Below are 19,608 nucleotides of genomic sequence, written 5' to 3' on the forward strand. Positions count from 1 at the left end.
GTGATGGTAATGGCAATGACTATCACTGTCCCCAGTGAGGATGTGAGACTATAGCTCCTTGGTCCATTCAAATTACAGATCCCTGGTTAAAATGCCTCCCACCACCTTATATCATGATAAACCCTGTGATACTGGCATATATTACCTGATTACCATTGCACCCCAAAGATTGGAAGATCCTGGGTGGGTAACTGGAAGGACATGGGGAAATAGATTATATGTATCTGGGTGGGGTCCTGGGTCAGAATTTACCATCCAGCAAGGTTGCCAGCGGGTTGAGCAACCTATGGGGCCCTGCAAGGACTTTGTTCTACCTATCCCCATAGCAAGGCCTAAGCCTGTGCCCTAGCCTACTCAGAAACCAAAACTCTCCACTCTTCCAACTGTATTACCACAAGATGAAACCCCCACCCCTGTGCTGGAAGTGTCGATGAGCATCCATTTACTCCTCAACATATCCAGGCCTGAGAAGGCTAAAGATTGTTCACTCTCCCTCAACCCAAGCCCCCATATTATCTGGGGTTGTGGCTTGTGACTATGCCAGACTTGTCTCCCTCATCAGGTTGTGATTGGAGCCACCCTCGACTCACATTGGGGGACATTCAAGGAAAAGGAACCTGCCTAATAGGAACAAATTACAGTTTAGACACATCACCTTATAGAGATCTATGTAATAATACTTATAATAGTCACCCTGCCTCAGGCCCCCATTACTACAAGGCTCCAGAAAATGCTTGGTTTGCATGCACCAAGGGCTTGACTAAATGCATTCCCAAATCAGTCTTGGCTACCCAATCTGCCACTTTACATTGTGTCACCAAGTATGTTGTTCCACAAGTCATATTATAATGGAAAAGGGGGCTGCAAACATCTGGGATTAACTCCCTGAACATTCTAGGAGTAAACAGGCTGCCCCCATTTTAGTGCCCATTCTGGTGGGATTAGGAATAGCTGGGTCAGCAGCTATTGGAACTTCCTCCTTGATCCTTCAGGACACAAATTTTAAAGCCCTAAGCCACCAAGTAGCCAGGGATTTGGGCCACCTGGAAGACTCAATCTCCAGATTAGAGAACCAGGTTGATTCCCTAGCTGAGATGGTCCTACAAAATCGAAGGGGACTTGACCTCCTGTTCATGAAACAAGGAGGGTTATGTGTAGCCCTAGGAGAAACCTGTTACTTCTATGCTAATCAGTCTGGTGTCATAAGAGATACCTTAGCTATGGTCAGAGAAAATTTAAAGCCTAAATATGCTCAACATAAGGATCAAAATTGGTTTCAAAATCTATTTGATTGGTCCCCATGGTTAACTACCCTAGTTTCTGCTGTAGCAGACCCCTAGTTATCTTACTTCTGCTTTTGCTTGTGGGACCTTGCATTATAAATGCTCTGACTAAATATGTTAGACACAGGGTTGATGCGGTGAAACTGATGGTGTTGAGACAAAATTATGAGATTTTGGAAGACGTTTTAGAAGAAGAATCCAAAGAGCAAATACAGAACTCAAAGATTTGATTAAGTTACAAGGGCCAGTGGGGAATGAAGGACCCCAGTTAGAACAACAGATTCCATAGTGTTGGTTGACCCACCTGCCTACCTTTTAGATGAACTCAGAAGGAGGAAGCTTAGAAACCTCCTCCCCTTAGAAAGTCTCTTTAGAAATAACAATTAATCAACTATTGTTTTACAAATGTTCTAATAGCAGGACATTCTGCTTCTGTGCCTTTTGTTTGTTTTGCTAGTTCTATCCCATAGAGGGGCCTAGAAACTGTTGACCTCAAGGGTGTATAAAACACGTTTGTCTCCCCCCAGTCAGGGCTCGAGCCTGATGCTCAGCTTGGGTCCCAGCTGATAATAAACTCCTGTGTGGATTTAATATTGGTCTCTGGTTGGTTCTTTCTCACTGCATCTAACACTTTCACCTTTGGGATCATTTCTGTTGTATTTTTCAGCTATTGTATTCTTTGATATCTCTTACAGTTCTTCATTTGTTTACTTATTGATTTCCTGATTTTGTGAAATTATCTCTTTGTATATTTGTTATCTTCACTAGCATTCTTGAAACTGCTTGTTTAATTATGTTCCTGGTCATTCTCAGATGTCTTTTTCTTTGGAGACAGTTACTCAAATTTTATTCTGTCCTTCAGTGGAGATAAATTTTCTTAGTTTGTATGTATGTATTTTGTCTTATTTCACTGATAGCTGCACATTTGAGGAAGTGGTCACTTTCTAGATTGATTTTCTTGTCTTCCCTGTGGAAAGACTTTCCCCTTTGGAAGAGTGTGAACGCCCTGTCTGAGTGGGGAAAGTTACTCTTCTTGCACTGAGGGAACCGTGATGGTTTCTGTGTAGCACTATTGGTTTGAGTCAGCATTGGCAGATACTGCAGGGATCTTCAGGATCAACTCTGGGTAGCAGAGAGGGCTGTAGGTGTGGTCCTGGGCAAGGGCTCCATGGTTTTCCATTCCCTTTTCCTCTAGTAGTGAAATCACTGTCAAAGGGGCCGCTCCAGACACTGAGTGTCACTCAGGGCACATGAAGGTGAAAGTGACCCCAGGGGCTGACAGGCTGTGCCCATGCAGTGACCAAGCAGGAGCACACATTCAAGAGCTACAAACCTGAGGTTCAGAGTGGTGATAGCTTCCATCATTGCCATCACGTGCAGTATGAGTGCTGCTGAGTGCTGGTTCTTACTACAGCTTTAATAAAATGCTTTAAACTGGGTGACTGACAAACAACATGAATTTATTGCTACAATCCAGGAGGTTGGGAAGTGCAAGAACAAGTGACCAGCAGGCAATGGTGAAGGCTTATTTTTTCAGAGATGCCATCTTTTTAGTGTCCTTCAATGGCACTAGATTAGCCAAAAGCTATGTTCTCACAAAGCAGAAGAGCCAGGGAGATTTCTGACCTCCTTCATAAGGACACCATGAGGGTGTGAAGGCAAAGCCCTTATAGCTAATATTTTTCCAAAATGCCCAACTTCTTAATGACATCAAAAAAGAATGAAGTTTCAACCTGAACATTTCAAGGTCACTTTCAGACTATGGCAGCAATTGTGCAAAGCATGCTTTTGCACACAGGCACACACACACACTCACTCACACAGGTGACTGTAGGCTGGGGTGAATGCAGTGCAGCAGTAAAACAGGGCCCAGCATGCACACTGCCTTGCTATTGGGTGTTTCTCATGTCTCTGGCAAGGGTGCACACAATTTGGCTGTGGAACTAGGGTCTGAAAGGAGGGTGTTCATGAAAAAGCTGCAGCTCTGTGGTCAGGGCATTTGCATGTTTTGAACAGGAGGTGGTATCTCTATCCCTGGGATGGCACAACAGCAGCTCCTTACTGACAGAGGGGCAGCAGCATCTCCCACTGCAGGGGTCCACTTCAAGGCTCACTGTTGGGACTCAGAGGGCAGAGATGCCAGAGCTGTCTGCAGAGGCACCTTGCTGGGGAGGAACACAGTGCCCACTCTGTGGTGGATAAATGTAGCTCCCATCCTCCCCTCTGTGTCTGCCCATCTGCAGATATTGCAAGTGTCCTGAGCTCAGTGCATTTGTCTGTGAGGTTTACCTCTATTTTTACTTATGTATTCGTGCTTAGTTCTACTGTGTCCTTGCAGGTTAATAAATGGTCACAGGAATCCTACTCTGAATGCTATAATTTCTAGCTAGTTTTCTATTTGTTTTTGTATCTGACATGCCAACTTGGTGATAGAATTTCTTCTAACTCACCAACAGTGAATTTTGACATCAAAGGGTGGGAAAAGAGGCAGCTGCTCATAACATTGAGAGATGCAATGGAATCTTGATTTCCTATCCTCACAATTTTAGAATAAAATGTTTATTTTTAACAGGAAGTTTTTATGTTTAATAGGAAGTCATTCTTTGCATCAAAGAACTCAATAATAATTTATTAAATTAGACTAAGATGGCTACTTGTCCCTTTGAAATACTCAAGCTAAAGAATCAAGAGGCAAACTCCTCTGATTTATTTTTTTGTGGTGATTCTTACTGAGTTTTGAACTTCCTGATCTACAATGATGGAAGTAGGAAGAATTTCTGGAATGTCAGGCAGCATTTGGGGGATTTATATCACTTTGTTCCTACTGGAAAAAATTAATAAAAAACTATAAAGAACAAAATTTAAGTTTGGGCATGTGGTCAGATGCAGGTAGCTGCACCCTGCTCCTTCTGGCTTACCCCACCTGATTGCATCCAGGAGACTGTGAGGACACCACCCCCCACTGCAGGCCCACAGGGAACCAGCTTGGCACGCCCCATCCCCCACCCCTGCCTCTGGCCTCTTGGCTGTGCAGCTACCGGGTTCCACACTACAGAGGCACAGGGGGACATAAAGACCATTGTCTTGAGTTGCAGAGGTGAAGAGCAGAGAGAGGGCCTCTTTCAGGCTCCCTGATGGAAACTGAAGCCCACTGGAAAAGTGAAGAGAATCTCTGCAATATAGGCACACCAGACCACCATACTTGGTAAGTTAGAGGATCATCACCTCCCATTTGATCCTGGACTATTTTCAGGAGCAAGACAGCTGGAACCTGTAGAAGAGCCTTGAGGAGTTCAGCCCTGTGGGAAGGCAGGGAGCTCAATTTAGGACTTGCAGCCAGAAGTCTGTCTGAATCTCAGGGGTCTGTGACTAGCTTCCTGGCACTCATTGACATATAACTGAAGTACCAAAAACAAAAATGAAAAGACATTTAAGCAAGTCACACACATAGGCTTCCATCCCACAAAAGGCAATTTCTAGGGAAAACTAGGTGGAAAAGTCTGATAATTAACCACCTGGACACCCTGAACTGATATCACAGGAAGTAACAAAAGAGATGAATGAGGCTCTAGAAAAATTCAAAGCAGAAACAATCTCCCAGATAACTACAGAGATGGTGAGGAGAGTGAAAGACATAATTAGAGGCTCTAGAACAGAAACAGATTTTTTAAAATTGATGAGCTTAGAAATATGCTGGAAGACATGAATGCCCAGCATAAGAAAGAAATAGAAACCATGATCACCCAACATAAGAAAGAAATGGAGTCCATGAAACAGATTCAAACAGATATTCAGGAGATTAAAAACTCCATTGTAAGCATGCATAGCATATTGTGGAAATCTGAAGATAGAATAACAGATATAGAAGACAGGATTGTGCTTAAGGACCATGAAAACAGATATTTCTTTAAAATAGTAAGGGACCACAAGAAATCAATCCAGCAGCTGCTAGATGATGCAAGGGAGAATAACATAAGACTGATAGGAATCCAGGAGAAGATACAATTCACATAAAAAAACTGTTCACAGAAGTAATAGTAGAAAACTTCCCAGACAGAGGTCTAGAATTGGACATTCAGACAAGTGAGCCATATAGAACTCCAATTAGCCATGATCAAAAAAAATCTACACCTAGACACATAATAATTAAGATCCCAGAAACCCAACAGAAGAACAAAATCCTGCAGTCAGTTAAAGAAAAGAAACAAATCACCTATAAAGGAAAGCCTATTAGAATCATGGCAGATTTTTCAACACAAACCCTCAAGTCAAGGAAAGCCTGGAGTCAAGTATTTCAAGCCCTAAAAGAAAATAACTTCCAACCTAGACTGTTGTATCCTTCAAAATTATCTTTCAAATTCGATGGGGAAATTAGATACATCTACAACAAAGAACAACTAAGAAATTTCATGAATACCAAACCAGCACTCCAAACAATCCTAAGCAATATCCTAGAAAAGCACAATGAAGATCACAACTCCATGACCCCAACAGAGGGAAGCCACCAGCCAAGGTAAGAAACTAAAGCAAAAGGGAAAAAACAAAACAAAACAGAAACAAGAAATAAAAGAATCACCAATAGTAAAACATCATGACAAGGATGAGTCAAAATCAATCATAACTATCAATGTTAATAGTCTCAATTCACCAATCAAAAGAAATAGACTGACAGAGTGGATTAAGAAGCAAAATCCAACAATATGCTGTATACAAGAAAAACACCTAACTCAAAAAGAAATACATAGACTGAAAGTAAAAGGATGGAAAACAGTTCTCCATGCCACAGGAACTCTGAAAAGAGCAGGGCTACCAATTGTATTTGCAGACAAAGTAGATTTCAAACTAAAATTAATTAAGAGAAAGATGGTCATTGCATCCTTGTGAAGGGAACAGTCCAAGAGGAAGAGATGACAATCATAAATATATATGGACCAAATACAAATGCCCCCAACTATACAATACAAATAATAATGGACATGAAAAACCAAATAAGCACTAATACAGTTGCAGTGGGGGATCTTAATACCCCTTTATCACAATTAGATCATCTAGACAAAATATTAACAATGAAATACTAGAATTGAACCAAGCTATTGAACAAATGGACTTAATAGATGTTTAAGAGTGTTCCACCCTGTCAGTGGTCTCTCTAGAAGGAGACCTGAGACCCTGGAAAGCACCAACTTTTAAAGAAAGAAAAGGAGACAACCTGGGGGATGAAGAGCAGTTTAATTCCTCTGACACTGTTCAACAATCACAAAGGAAAGAAATAAGGCTTTTATACATGTAGGAAAGCAGCTCAGTTATTCTATCTATCGTCTTTCTGATTTTAACCTCCTGACAAATGACTTTAAGTGACTAATAAAAGCTACAGGCGAATTCACAAGTCCCCTGTTTCCATTCACCAATCCTGTATATCAAAGAGCACACCACAGCCCTCTTCTTATCGGATAGTATCAAGAGAGCAGGATGATTTCAGCCAAAATCAAGCCCACAGGCCCACCACAAACATCACAGATATGCATAGTGAGTTATATCTCTCTTACCACCCATAGAGCCATTGGGTCAAGGTCCTCTGATCCCAGGCAATGGTAAATAAGAAAACTAGGAAAACCTGTTTTTCTCCTGTGAGACTTTTACAACATCTCTTAAAGTTTTCTGGCATTCTTTTAACAAACAGACTTGTGGAATTTCCCAGAAATGACTTAATTTTCTCAGTTAACAAACTTCTTGTGATCAATTCTTATAACTAGATAACTAAATTCTACAATTTCCCACACCACCCCACAAAATCAGAATACACAATCTTTTCAGCTGCACGTAGGCCATTCTCTAAAATAGACCACATGATAGTTCATAGCACATGTCTAAGTAAATGTAAAAGAATTGAAGTTACCCCCTGTATATTTTCAAACCATAATACAATAAAATTGGAGATCAATGACATAAGAAACTGCAAAACTCCTACAAATATGTGGAAATTAAATAACATCCTCTTGAACAAACAATGGGTCACAGAGGAAATTAAAGAAGAAATTGGACAGTTTCTACGAATAACTGATAATACCTGTAAAACATACAGGAATCTATGGGACACAATGAAAGCAGTCCTACATGGGAAATTCATAGCAGTGAATACCCATATTAGAAAAACAGAACGCAAATAAATAACCTAATGCAGAACCTCAAGCTCCTAGAAAGAGAAGAGCATAACAAACCCAAAGCTCATAAAAGACAGGAAATTATAAAAATCAGAGCAGAAATCAATGCAATGGAGACTAAAAGAATGATAAAAAAATTAATGAATCAAAGAGTTGGTTTTTCAAAAGAACAAATAAAATAGATAAACCCTTAGCCAACCTTATCAAAAAAGGAAAGAAAAGCCTCAAATACATGCAATCAAGAATGAAAAAGGTGAAGTCACAACAAACCCAGGAGAAATCCAAAGCATCATCAATTCTTACTTTGAGAACTTGTTCTCTAATAAAATGGAAAACACAGAAGAAATGGACAGATTCCTAGACACATATGAATTGCCAAAGTTAAATGAAGAAGGTATAGAAATTCAAAACATCCCAATTACAATGAGTGAAATTGAAAATGTGATAAAAAAAATTTACCAACAAAGAAAAGCCTAGATCCTAATAGCTTCACTGCTGAATTCTACAAGACATTTAAAGAAGAATATCACCATTACTCTTGAAACTCATGAAGGAAATTGAAAGGGAAGCAAAGCTTCCAAATTCATTCCTGGAAGCAATTATTACTTTGATTTCAAAACCAGGGAAAAACACAACTGAAAAAGAAAACTACAGGCCAATCTCCCTAATGAATATTGATGCAAAAATCCTCAACAAGCTACTGGTAAACAGAATACAAGGGTTATCAAGAAGATCATACACCCTGACCAAGTCAGATTTATCCCAGGGATGCAAGGATGGTTCAACATTCATAAATTAATAAATGTAATACACTAAATTAACAGACTCAAGAACAAAAACCATATGATTATCTCAATAGATGGAGAAAAGGCATTAGACAAAATCCAACACCTATTCATTATAAAAATCCTACAGAAAATTGGAATAGAAGGTCTTCATCTCAACTTGATTAAAGCTATCTATGAAAAACCAACAGCCAACATCATACTAAATGGTCAAGAACAAAATTTTAAAAATGATTAATGATGTGTATACTTTAGCAATAACAGCTTACATATATTCATCAGACAAGAATCAGTAACAGCTGTGATGTTGTAGCAGCCCCAGGACCACAGGGAGAGGCTATTGTGGAACTCCAACGAATTGGTGCCTCTGGCAAATGCTGACTGTGCTGAATCTAAAATAATGCAGCTTCACTAGCTTCCTAACAGTCAGGGGAACTTAGCAAGCCTCTGTGGCATCAGGTGATGAAACATAGGATCCTCCCTGTAAAATCAGGCAAGAGGGCCTATGAATGCTTTGCAGATAAGAGGAGCCCTCAAGGTTTTTAGAGAGAAAGAACAGGTGCATTGAGGTTTTCTCTTTCTAAGTGCTGCTTAAATTTGTACACAGGAATCATTTGTGGACCTAGAAAAAGTACAGGGACATGCTAATTTTCACCATTTCCTTATTTCAAAATAATTGTATTGTCTCACAGGTGATATAATCACTGAGTCACATGGCAGGTAATATAATCACTGAGTCACATGGCAATAATAGAGCAACACTAAGATTTTCATATGCAGCTTGATGCTATTCATTTTAAATGTAAAGTATAAATAAGGATCAAAATGTATAATATATAATGTGAAATAGGAAGAAAAGATCCATAGGGGAAGGGGAAGTGGGAAGGGTAGTGGAAAGGAAAGAAGGGAAAGGAATAAATAGAAAAGAAAAAATTGGAAACAAGGTCTTTGTAAATGGGAGGGGGGGGTTGGAGGGGTTGAAGGGAATACAGGGGAATGGGGAAAAAATAAGATCCAAGATACATTATGTAAGGTACAAAATCCCAATAATTGATATCAGCATATTGTATACCTGAAATGTACCCAAAAAATTAATGATTGGAAAAAAATTAAAAAATAAAGATTGTCATTCTCTCTGGAGAGAAACAAAAAAAGCTCTGCCTAGAGTCCCTTAATCTCTAAAGCAAGCATATTTTTCATACCTTCATGCAGCTAAGCCTTTGTTCTGCTTATAAGATTTAAAACTGTTGCTCTGCAAATAGTCAATAATATATTTATGAGAATTTCAGGTAACATGAATTAATTCTCTATTAATATTTGTATTCTACTGAAACATAAGATTCACATGTGAATAATCTAGTAGATTTGCCAAGGGATAAAAACACGTAAATATATTCAAAGTCAATCAATAAACCCTCACTCAACTTTACTGAATGGAAGAAAGATCAAATAAAACTTTGGCACACCTAAAAATGTTAGCAAAATTTCTCTAAATAAGGAGTAGCACATATTTATTCAAGACTGATAAGGTAGAGTGACACAAAAAACATCACTGTAAATATGTGAGTATGCACTTATAAGAGAATTGCTTAAAACCACCTTTTACTTCTCAGCTTTTCTAGAGCCTCCTTCACATCCTCGTTCCATAGCCTGTAAATCAGAGGGTTCAGCATGGGTATCACAAGGGTGTAAAACAGTGAGGTTATCTTGTCCTGATTGAGGGACTATGAAGAACTGGGCTGGAAGTACATGAAGAGAATAGTTCCCTGGAAAATGGCAACAGCAGCGAGGTGGGAGGCACAGGTGGAAAAACCTTAAACTTCCCTTCAGCAGAGTGCATCTTTAAGACTGATAAAATGATGTACCAATAAAAAACAAGGACTCCTGAGATGGTGCTCAATTCAATAAACCCAGAAGTGATGAATATCACCAATTCATTTAGCCATGTGTCTGAGCAAGATAGTAGAAGGAGAGCAAGGGCATCACAGAAGAAATGATTAATCTCATTGGACTCACAGAAACACAAGCAGAATGCCAGTACTGTATTTATCAAAGCACTGCCAATGCCACCAGATAAATCTAAGCCTGAAATCATGAGCACACCTTGCTGGACATGTAGGCTGTGTACAGCAGGGTGTTGCTGATGGCCTTGTACCTGTCAAAGGCCATCACTGCCAGCAGCATGCACTCTGCATCTGCAAACATGATTATGGTGAAGAACTACAGAGCACAGCCAACAAAGGGAATCAATTTCTTCTCAGCTTAGAGGTCCACCAGCATCTTGGGTCTGATTGTGGTGGAACAGCAGAGGTCAGAGAAAGAGAGGTTGCTGAGGAAAAAGTACATGAGTGTGTGGAGCTGGGAATCCATTCTGATTAATAGGATCATTCCAAGGTTCACCAAGAAATTAATGAGGTAAACAAGTAGAAACATGGTGAAAATGGTCACTTTGATATCAGCATTATTAGTGATTCCCAAGAAAATGAATTCTCTTAGGGAGGAGCAATTTCCTATGTCCATTCTTCTTTTTCCTCTTGTAACTTAAAGAAAAATTGTTAAAGTAGATACATGTTTAATGTTTCTGCACATTCCTGAATTATCTCCAAGATAGATCACTTTCTGCACCTATGATTTTCTTTTAAAATTGCAGAAAATTATTCAGTTGTTTGTCAATCTTTAAAAAACATTCCATTTATTGGAAATACTTTAAAATCTTTAGACATCAATTGAAAAACTTCTGGTTGGGATCTAGACTCCATTCATGAGTGATATCACTTTGTACATGGTCTTTAATGTCTCTGTACCTTACTTTACTTCAAGAAGTGAAGATTAAATGGCCAAACTCTCAATATATTTTCAAATAAATGTAGAAGAAGCATCACTCTTAAGGATGTTAAGTAGCAAGATGCAGGATTAAGCAATTGATATTTTTGAAAACATTAATATTGACACAAAATAATCCCAATTATTATGTTTCACAAAACTCACAATTGGCTTTAAAAAATATTGTATTAGTTCTGGGGACAATGAATATATTATTGAATAATACAAAGGAAATTATATTCTACCATTTCTGATCAGTGTGTTGTTTAGTTTTAATAAGACATGGGATAAGTGGTGCATATTATTGACTTTTTGCTTGAGAGTCATATTATCATTTTGCCCCAATATCCTGTTCCGAGGGCTAGTCTGTGGCAAAATCCTAACAATTAAAAGAGAAATGCTTACAAAGAAATTTAAGCATAATAATATAGGTATGCATTTGCATTATACCTGATTTTATTTGGACTTTTTATTTGAAAAAGCTATGAGGGACAATAAACAGTTTTGTGGTATTTAGCCCTCACTTCCTTCAGTATATGTGTATGATTTCCTGCATTTGTACATATGAATCTCTTCACTGAAGGGAGAATTAGAATACAGGAAATGGATGGTTGAATTTTATATTCCCATTTTTTGTGTTTATTTTTTTCCTAGATAATTATAGTATGTGGTTCAAGTGGAGTTAAATTATACATATTGTTATGTGCAACTATCATTTCAGGTTTTTTTAATTAGCACAAAGAAACAAGAACATTAAATGAATGTATGTACTTACAGAATGATGAGTAAATGCTTGTTTATGAGCACAAATTGAAATACAATAATTAAAACACTGCTTTGTCAAAAATAATTTCAGTCAGTGTTTTCTGGTTCTGAGCATAAATTGTTGTTTTTGGTCATTGGATTTTAAAATTTAACATAGTTGGCATAAAATTAATCATTTGTAAATCTTTTTTCATAATGATAATTTTAACCTTACATTTTTAAATTTGGCAACTCAAGATCTTACCTGAAATGTGCAATTTTTATGGTAGTTGGAAATGAAGTACAGAGGATATTAATATATCAGGTAGCATTTGGACTTTGCTGTCAATAATTATATCTAAGGTTCTATATTTTCCCTTGTGAATTTTTCCCTTGTAAATACATGAACTTCTTTAGCACAGGTTGGACTTTAAATATTTACTGTTGTCACCAAAATTATCTGCATTATGATGAAAGTGAAAACAAAACTGACTGTAAAATATCATGACATGTTCATATTGTGTTTTTTGAAATGTAATGTGCCTCATTCTGGTTCAGAGAAATCAGAATCAAATGAAACTCACAGAGCCCCAAATCATTTCCAAATCCTATCTAATGTTCATTTTTTTTTTGCCACTTTTGAAGTATTCTCTCCTTCAGTACCATAATGGCCTATAACTACATTCTTCTGATACAGGATTATTGTGAGACATAAACTCTGTATTTTAAATCTCAAACTTTTAAATTGAACAATTCTTGGTTTTAGTACAATCTCAAGGTTTGGCAGCCACTGTCGCTATTCCGAATGTGTCTTATCTCTTCAGTAAGAAACATGGGAGTGGATAGTTAGTCCTTCTTTCACCTTCTCCTCTCCCTTCAGTTCCTAGCAAACTTTGCCTTCTGACTCCACATATTCACATATTCTGATCATTAAATTCAGTATAAAATACAGCATAAAGGAATCATACCATATCTGCCATTATGTGTTGATTCTCTTAGCATAAATTTGCAAAATCTCAATTTTAGCAAGTTTCAGAATCCCCTCCATCTCATGCTGAGTTAGCTGTCATTGTAGGGATATGACACAGAAATGTTGATCCTTTGTAAGTTGATGGGTGTCTAGCTTAATTCTAGATTTTACCTTTATATGTAGAAATGCTATGGACATCGATTTTAATGAAGATTTAAAGGCCACTTTTTCACCCAACATATCACATTCCCACCCCCAGCCACTGTAGTCTAACCACATGTCAATGATTACATGAATACGTTAATTTTTTTACACTTAGAACATTCAATTTTGAATTATTTTAAATACAGTGGACCCTCAAGATATGATCATCCTGACATATGAACAACTTGGGTCACAACATGAATTTTAGTTTTAACTTATGACTGAACCCTTGAGTTACAACCCAAATGCCAGCCACTTGTGCTTCCAGATGGTCTCAGGTAGATTTAACCCTTAAAGACTTCTCAAAAGAACATGACAACATCCTCTCCTGTGAGCAGTTCATTGAGAAATCCTGGGCCAATGTCTCTCTAAGGACACTCAGATCTGTCTGGAAGAAAGTGTGGCCTAAAATTACAGAGGAGAGAGACTTTAAAAGTGATTGACCAACTTCAGTTACAACCAGCCCTCAAGAATGAATTGAGTTCATAAGTCAAGGGTCAACCGTATATATCCATATAATCATTCCTCTCTTACATTTAAATTTTCAAAAAAATTGTGTTTCTTTTTGTTTATTCCCTAGAGTTTCTAGTAATACAATGTGTGAAGATAGTCACTTTACAAATATTATCATCATTAATTATTTTTGATATTTTATAATGGACTATAGTGAACTGAAAATAGAAACGTACTGAAATTTGGCATTATTCTTACTAAAATAGTTAATGTGTAAGAATGATTCACTTCATACTTACATACAACAAATTACTTTTCTCAAAAACAGAGTTTCATGTCTTTTTCTACAAATAATTTCCTTTACTATTTCCCATTCTAATTCTTTATAACAATGAGAATTACTGGAAGATTTGATTTCATATTTACAACAAATAACAATGAAATTCTCAATATTCTTTTAACCATTGTCTATTATTGTAGTATCAGGTTTATTTGGGTTATTTCAACAATTTTCAGATCCAACCCTTCCTGAGAATTGCTATTTTCTTTGTTGAGTTGACCTTTTTATCATTTTATAATCAACCTTCTCTTCTATTTTTACCATTTTGACTTAAAATCTAACCTTTCTGCTAGAAATATGGTACTCCTGCTATTTTGGTCTCAAATTTTATTGAATATCTAATTCTATTCATTCTCTTTTAATTGACATGAATCCTTAGACATGAGGTAAATTTCTTCCAGAAAATGTGCAGCTCATATCTTGTAGAGACAAAAAAGAGGACTACCAGAATGGCTTCAGAACATGATTAGAAGCATTGTATAAGCAGTGTTTGAAGTGAGGGGGAGTATTTTGAAGGGGATTAATGCCAATGTGTCTTTTACTGTGATACATTATTTAATTTAACATACATCATATTTCTGCTGAGCTCTTCTAATTGTATCAGTACCATCACCCAAAGAATAACAATCCTGAAAAGACATTTAAATGTATCACTAAGATACTCTTTCTTATAAAAAACATTTTTAATAATTTAGCCTAAGGTTTAGCCCAACTTTCAAAGAATTTTTTAAAAGACTTTGTCCTTATCCAAATATATATCCAAATATATATCAGATATATATCAAATATATATCAGATTTAGAAGATAAAGAAATTACCTGGAGTTTTACTTATATACTTTTATTTAGCCTCTCAGTTTTTACATTATTTTCACAAATGCAAAATTTTAATTTATGGATTTTGTAGTGAAAGATAATTTAACTGCAATACACATAGAAATCTATCCACTCTGTAGTTACTCTTAATTATTCCTCGGAACATGGCAAATATGGAGCATTTTCTCCAAGATTATTACATGGCACAGCCTCAGAAATATTGTTTTATTTATTTTCTCTGTGCTCCTTGAAATTGTGAGATAAGGCAGGCCTCTGCAAATAAAGTTAATAATACTGAGTGTCCTGCTAAGGTAAATAGAGTAAGTCTAATATAGAAGTATAGCAATTCATGATAGTTCCCAAAAGAATTATGCTTTTTTTCAAGGATAAGCATTTTATTGTAATTACACAGTAATTAGAAATGTGTTGAGAGCATGTGCTTTGGAGTCAGACAAATGTGATGCGGAAGTATTCCAGAAGATTCCCGATTACTTCTGGAGTTCATGTTTTCTTTCTGTGTAATGATTTTCTTAGACATGGAAACACAATGCAATGCTTGAAATAATTATAGCAGAGAGAGAGAGAGAGAGAGAGAGAGAGAGAAAGAGAGAGAGAAAGAAAGAAAAATATAAAAAACATGATGCCTTTACTAATAGATCCATAGTATTTTATATTTAATTTCTATATTTGGTTCCTTTAAATCCAGTGCTGCATGAAGATGTTCAGAAAATGCACATTCATAGGAGGAAGAGATATTTTTGTGGAAAAATATGAATGTAGTACTTAGGTCTTGGTATTAGTGAAAGCACCCAAGAAATTGTCAGCTAAGATTCTAAATCAGTATTGGGTGAGGGCAGGGCATGGTATCTGTAAGTACAGAGGAGATTTTGGAGTACACACAAATCCAATCTTCCTCAAAAAACTGCTCTAAATAATAATGTGTGAGCTATTCTGAAAATAAATATATCCTGTTTTTTAAAGTATTGTCTAAACTAATTTTTTGCAAAAAGAATAATTGTCATATATATATATGAACTATATTAGTAGAAAAAGAACTGAACTGTTGTTTATTTTTACTGTTTGTGGAACACCTACCAGTTTAACAATCTTAATATATTTAATAGCACAAACATATTCATGCCAATCTGTGTACTAGCCCCTGGGAGTGTAGAAAAGCACATATTTTTACCATGTAAATACTTAAATCACAAAGAGCATACTAGGTGTATTGTACAGCTGTAAATGAACTAAAATGCAAATGGCATGGGGTTGAGGGAGAAGTCTAGTGCAATGTTTAATGAAACAGCATCATGTAGGATCACCATATTTCTAAGTGGGATGTGAGACAGTCTGTTTCAGAACTGGAAGAAGCAGGACAGACAATGAAAACAACTTGGGAATCTCTAAGAACAGGGTGTATTCCAATCTCATTAGATGTCTACTTTCACAAGAAGTTGTGACAGCTATGAAGCATGATGTTAAGTAAGTTTTGGGAAATTCTGACATTGGTCAATTTGCTGACAAGAGGTAGAGAAGCAGGAGTTCAGCTTTTGGCAATGCTGTTACAGTGTTCCCAGGAAAAACACAGCAGTTTAATCAATCATGTTCAAACAATGCAGTCAATGTTGATGCGTTGGGGGACTTAAGTCCTTACAATGAAGTAAGTAGGTGAAATAAATATGATCTAATAGAGTTCAGCTAACAGGGATAAGGACAGAAAGACTAACATCCCACTTCTATTTACTATGTTAAACATAATCTGAATCTGATAACCAATGACATTTTTGTTTTGGTCTGTGTGAATGTGAATGACCTCATTTGTCATTTGTATAAAGATTGTGATTGGATGAAAAAAGAGTTAAGATGTGTTATGTACATGTCCCAACTCCCCACAAGGAATATAATCTTGTGTACTGCAAACATGGACTGATAAAAATATAGATTAAAACAGACCTATTTGGAAAGGTGTGGTTATTTCCACTGCTCCATTTTGAAGCTCAGTTTGACCTATTCTTATATTTGTAAATAATGAACCACATCATAATATTAAATATTAAATCTATGGCTTCATCCATTTTGAATATTATGTATAATGTTAGTGAAATTACTGCACTTAATAAGCAATTGTAAATATTTTGCAGCCATAGATTTGGTTAGCATAATGTGTTTAGTGCTTTCTTTAATAACCTCTCAAATGCAGTTCATCTTGAGCTCCAAAGAAACACACTGTGCTTTTAGTTTTTATCCATTATTTAATTGAGATATTCATCTTGGTAATTCAAAGAGCTTTTGATGGTGTTATCTTAAGTGAATTGAACTTTCTTTTGGAAGAGAGACATTATGAGATTAGATCAAAGATGAATGTATAAATTGAAAAAAAATTACAGTAAGTGACATATTGCCAAGAAAAATGGGATAAATGTCCTGTAGTTGATGGGAAGTATTTTTAGTATTTTGAGGGGGTTGATACAAATGTGTGTTTAATTGTATAAATTTTAAAATTTAAATATTTGCCATTTTTTGATCCTGAATAATAGTATTATGGTGTTTCCTTATCTACCTTACTCACCAGATCTGGTACAGTATAATTTCTGACTCTTCCCCAAAATAAAACTGACCATGAAAAGTTAGTGTTTTTGGTCAGTTGAGACCATCAAGGCAGCCACCACAGCATAACTAAAGACAGGAAAGAGGACTTCCAGAAATGCTTCAGAAAATGGCAAGCATGATGGGATAGTGTGTTGGAAGCAAGGGGAAGTATTCTGACAATGCATCTTACCATAATATTTTTTTTACCACTTATACATATTTCAGTGATAAAATAGCCCATTTCCAGTGCTTGTTTGACCTGTTAATAATGGAGTATCTTTATGTATTTTATTATGTATTTGATACTTTTGTATAATTTTATTTTTATTTATTTTTTATTGGTAAGTTTTAGGTATACAATATAATGACATTCATCATTGGAAATTTGCACCTTTATATAATCTGTCTTGGTTCTTATTTTCCCCCCTTCTCCTGCCCTCCCTTCAATCCCTCCATCCCTCCCTATTTACAAAGACTTTGTTTCCATTTTTTCATTTTCTCATATTAATGACATTCCCTTCTTTCCTTTCCCCTACCCCTCCCACTTATTCTTCCCTTTTGCCCCCTTTCTTCCTATATCACATTATCAATTATAACTTTTAGTTCTTGTTTATGCTTTCAGTTTCTCACACCAGAGAAACTATTTAATATTTGCACATGTGTGACTTATTTATTTCACTTAAGAGTATCACCTCAATGTGCATCCATTTAGCAATAAATGTCTCTAATTTCTCATTTTTATGGCTGAGCAGTATTCCATTTCATTAAAAAAAATGCATTGTCTATATCCAGTCTCCAGTTGATGGGCATTTGGGCTGTTTCTAAGTTTTAGCTATTACAAACTGTGCAGCTATGAACATGGGTGCACATATATCACTGTGGTATGATTCTTTTAATTCTTTGGGGAAGATATCCAACAGGGAAATAGCTAGGTCAAATGGGACTTCCAGTCCTAGTTCTTTGAAGTATCACCATACTGATTTCCACAGTGGTTGCACCAGTCTACAGTCCCACCAGCAGTGGAGCAGTGTTCCTCTTTCCCCATAGCCCTACCAGGATTTGTTATTCATTGTTTTCTTGATACCAGCCATTCTTTCTGGGGTGAGGTGGAATCTCAGACTTGTGTTCACTTGCATCTCTCAAATGACCGGTGACGTTGAACATTTTTTCATATGTTTATTTGCTGTTTATACATCTTTTTCTGAGAAATATCTGTTCATTTCAGATGGCCATTTTTGGATTGGGCGTTTATATTTGGGAGGTCTAATTTTTTTAAGTTCTTTATAGATTCAAGATAACATATCTTTGTGGGACTGCTGGTGAAAATTTTTTCCCACATTGTGGGTGGTCTCTACATTGCTGGTGGTTTCTCTTGCTTTGCAGAGGCTTTTTAGTAAGAAGAGATCCAACTTATTGATTGTTTGTGCTAGTTCACAGGCAACTGAGTTTTTGTTCATAAAAATCTTTTCCTACCCCAATGTCTTCAAGAGTTCTTCCTAAACCCTCTTCGAGGCAGTTTAGTGTTTCTCTTTCAATATTTAGATCTTTAATCCATTTTGATTTTAGTTTAGTGCATGGTGAGAGATATAGGTCTAGTTTTAGTCTTGGACAAGTTGAAACCCAATTTCTCCAGAACCATTTATTAAAGAGGCTATCTTTCCTCCGGTGAAGGTGTTTGGCTCCTTTGTCAAAGATGAGGTGGCTGAGTGTGTCTGGAGTTGTTTCTGCATCTTCTAATCTGTTCCACTGGCCCACAGATCTGTTTTGTTGCCAGTACCCTGTTGTTTTTATCACAGTAGCTTTGTAGTATAGTTTCAAGTTGAGGGATGTGATACCCCTGCCATGTCTTTGTTACCTAGAATTGCTTTTGCTATTGTGGATCTCTTGGTCCAAATGAATTATTGGATTGTTTTCTCAAGGTCCATGAAGTATGCTTCTGGAATTTCAATTGGGATTCCATTGAATCTATATAGCAGTTTTGGAAGTATGGCCATTTTCACTATATTGATCCTTCCTACCCAGGAGCAAGGGGATGTCTTTCCCTTTTCTGATATCATCTTCAATCTCTCTTTTCAGAGTGCTATAGTTTTCAGAGAATAGGTCTTTGATTTCTATTGTTAGGTTATTTTGTAGGTATTTCAGTGTTTTGGATGCTATTGTACAGAGAATTTTTTGCCCTACTTCTATCTCAGTGAGTCTGTTGTTCATATAGAGGAAATCTATTGATTTTTTTTTTTGGTACCAGGGATCAAACTCAGGAGCTTGAGCTTGCAAGACACGTGGCAGAACCACTGAGATAAATCCCTGGCCCATAAAGCTATTGATTTTTGTGTGTTGACCTTCTATCCAGCTACTTTACTGAATTTGGTTATTAAGTCTAGAAGACTTTCAGTGGAGTTCTTGGGGTCTTCTATATTGAGTATCTTGTCATCTGCAAATAA

General features: G+C 36.6%; 2 pseudogenes across 1 annotated transcript in view; both read right to left on the minus strand.

Annotated features, from left to right (window-relative positions):
- LOC101702887 (olfactory receptor 5W2-like) overlaps positions 1–10,434 on the minus strand; it is a 31,602-nt pseudogene extending 21,168 nt beyond the window's left edge.
- Positions 1–19,608, minus strand: part of LOC106008074 (olfactory receptor 10AG1-like) — a 144,617-nt pseudogene that overhangs the window by 37,669 nt on the left and 87,340 nt on the right. The gene's annotated exons all lie outside the window — the stretch shown is intronic.

This window comes from Heterocephalus glaber, unplaced genomic scaffold (genome assembly GCF_053883595.1).
Source record: "Heterocephalus glaber isolate CG9 unplaced genomic scaffold, H.glaber_assembly_v1.0 deba00000896, whole genome shotgun sequence".
NCBI classification, from domain to species: Eukaryota; Metazoa; Chordata; class Mammalia; order Rodentia; family Bathyergidae; genus Heterocephalus; species Heterocephalus glaber.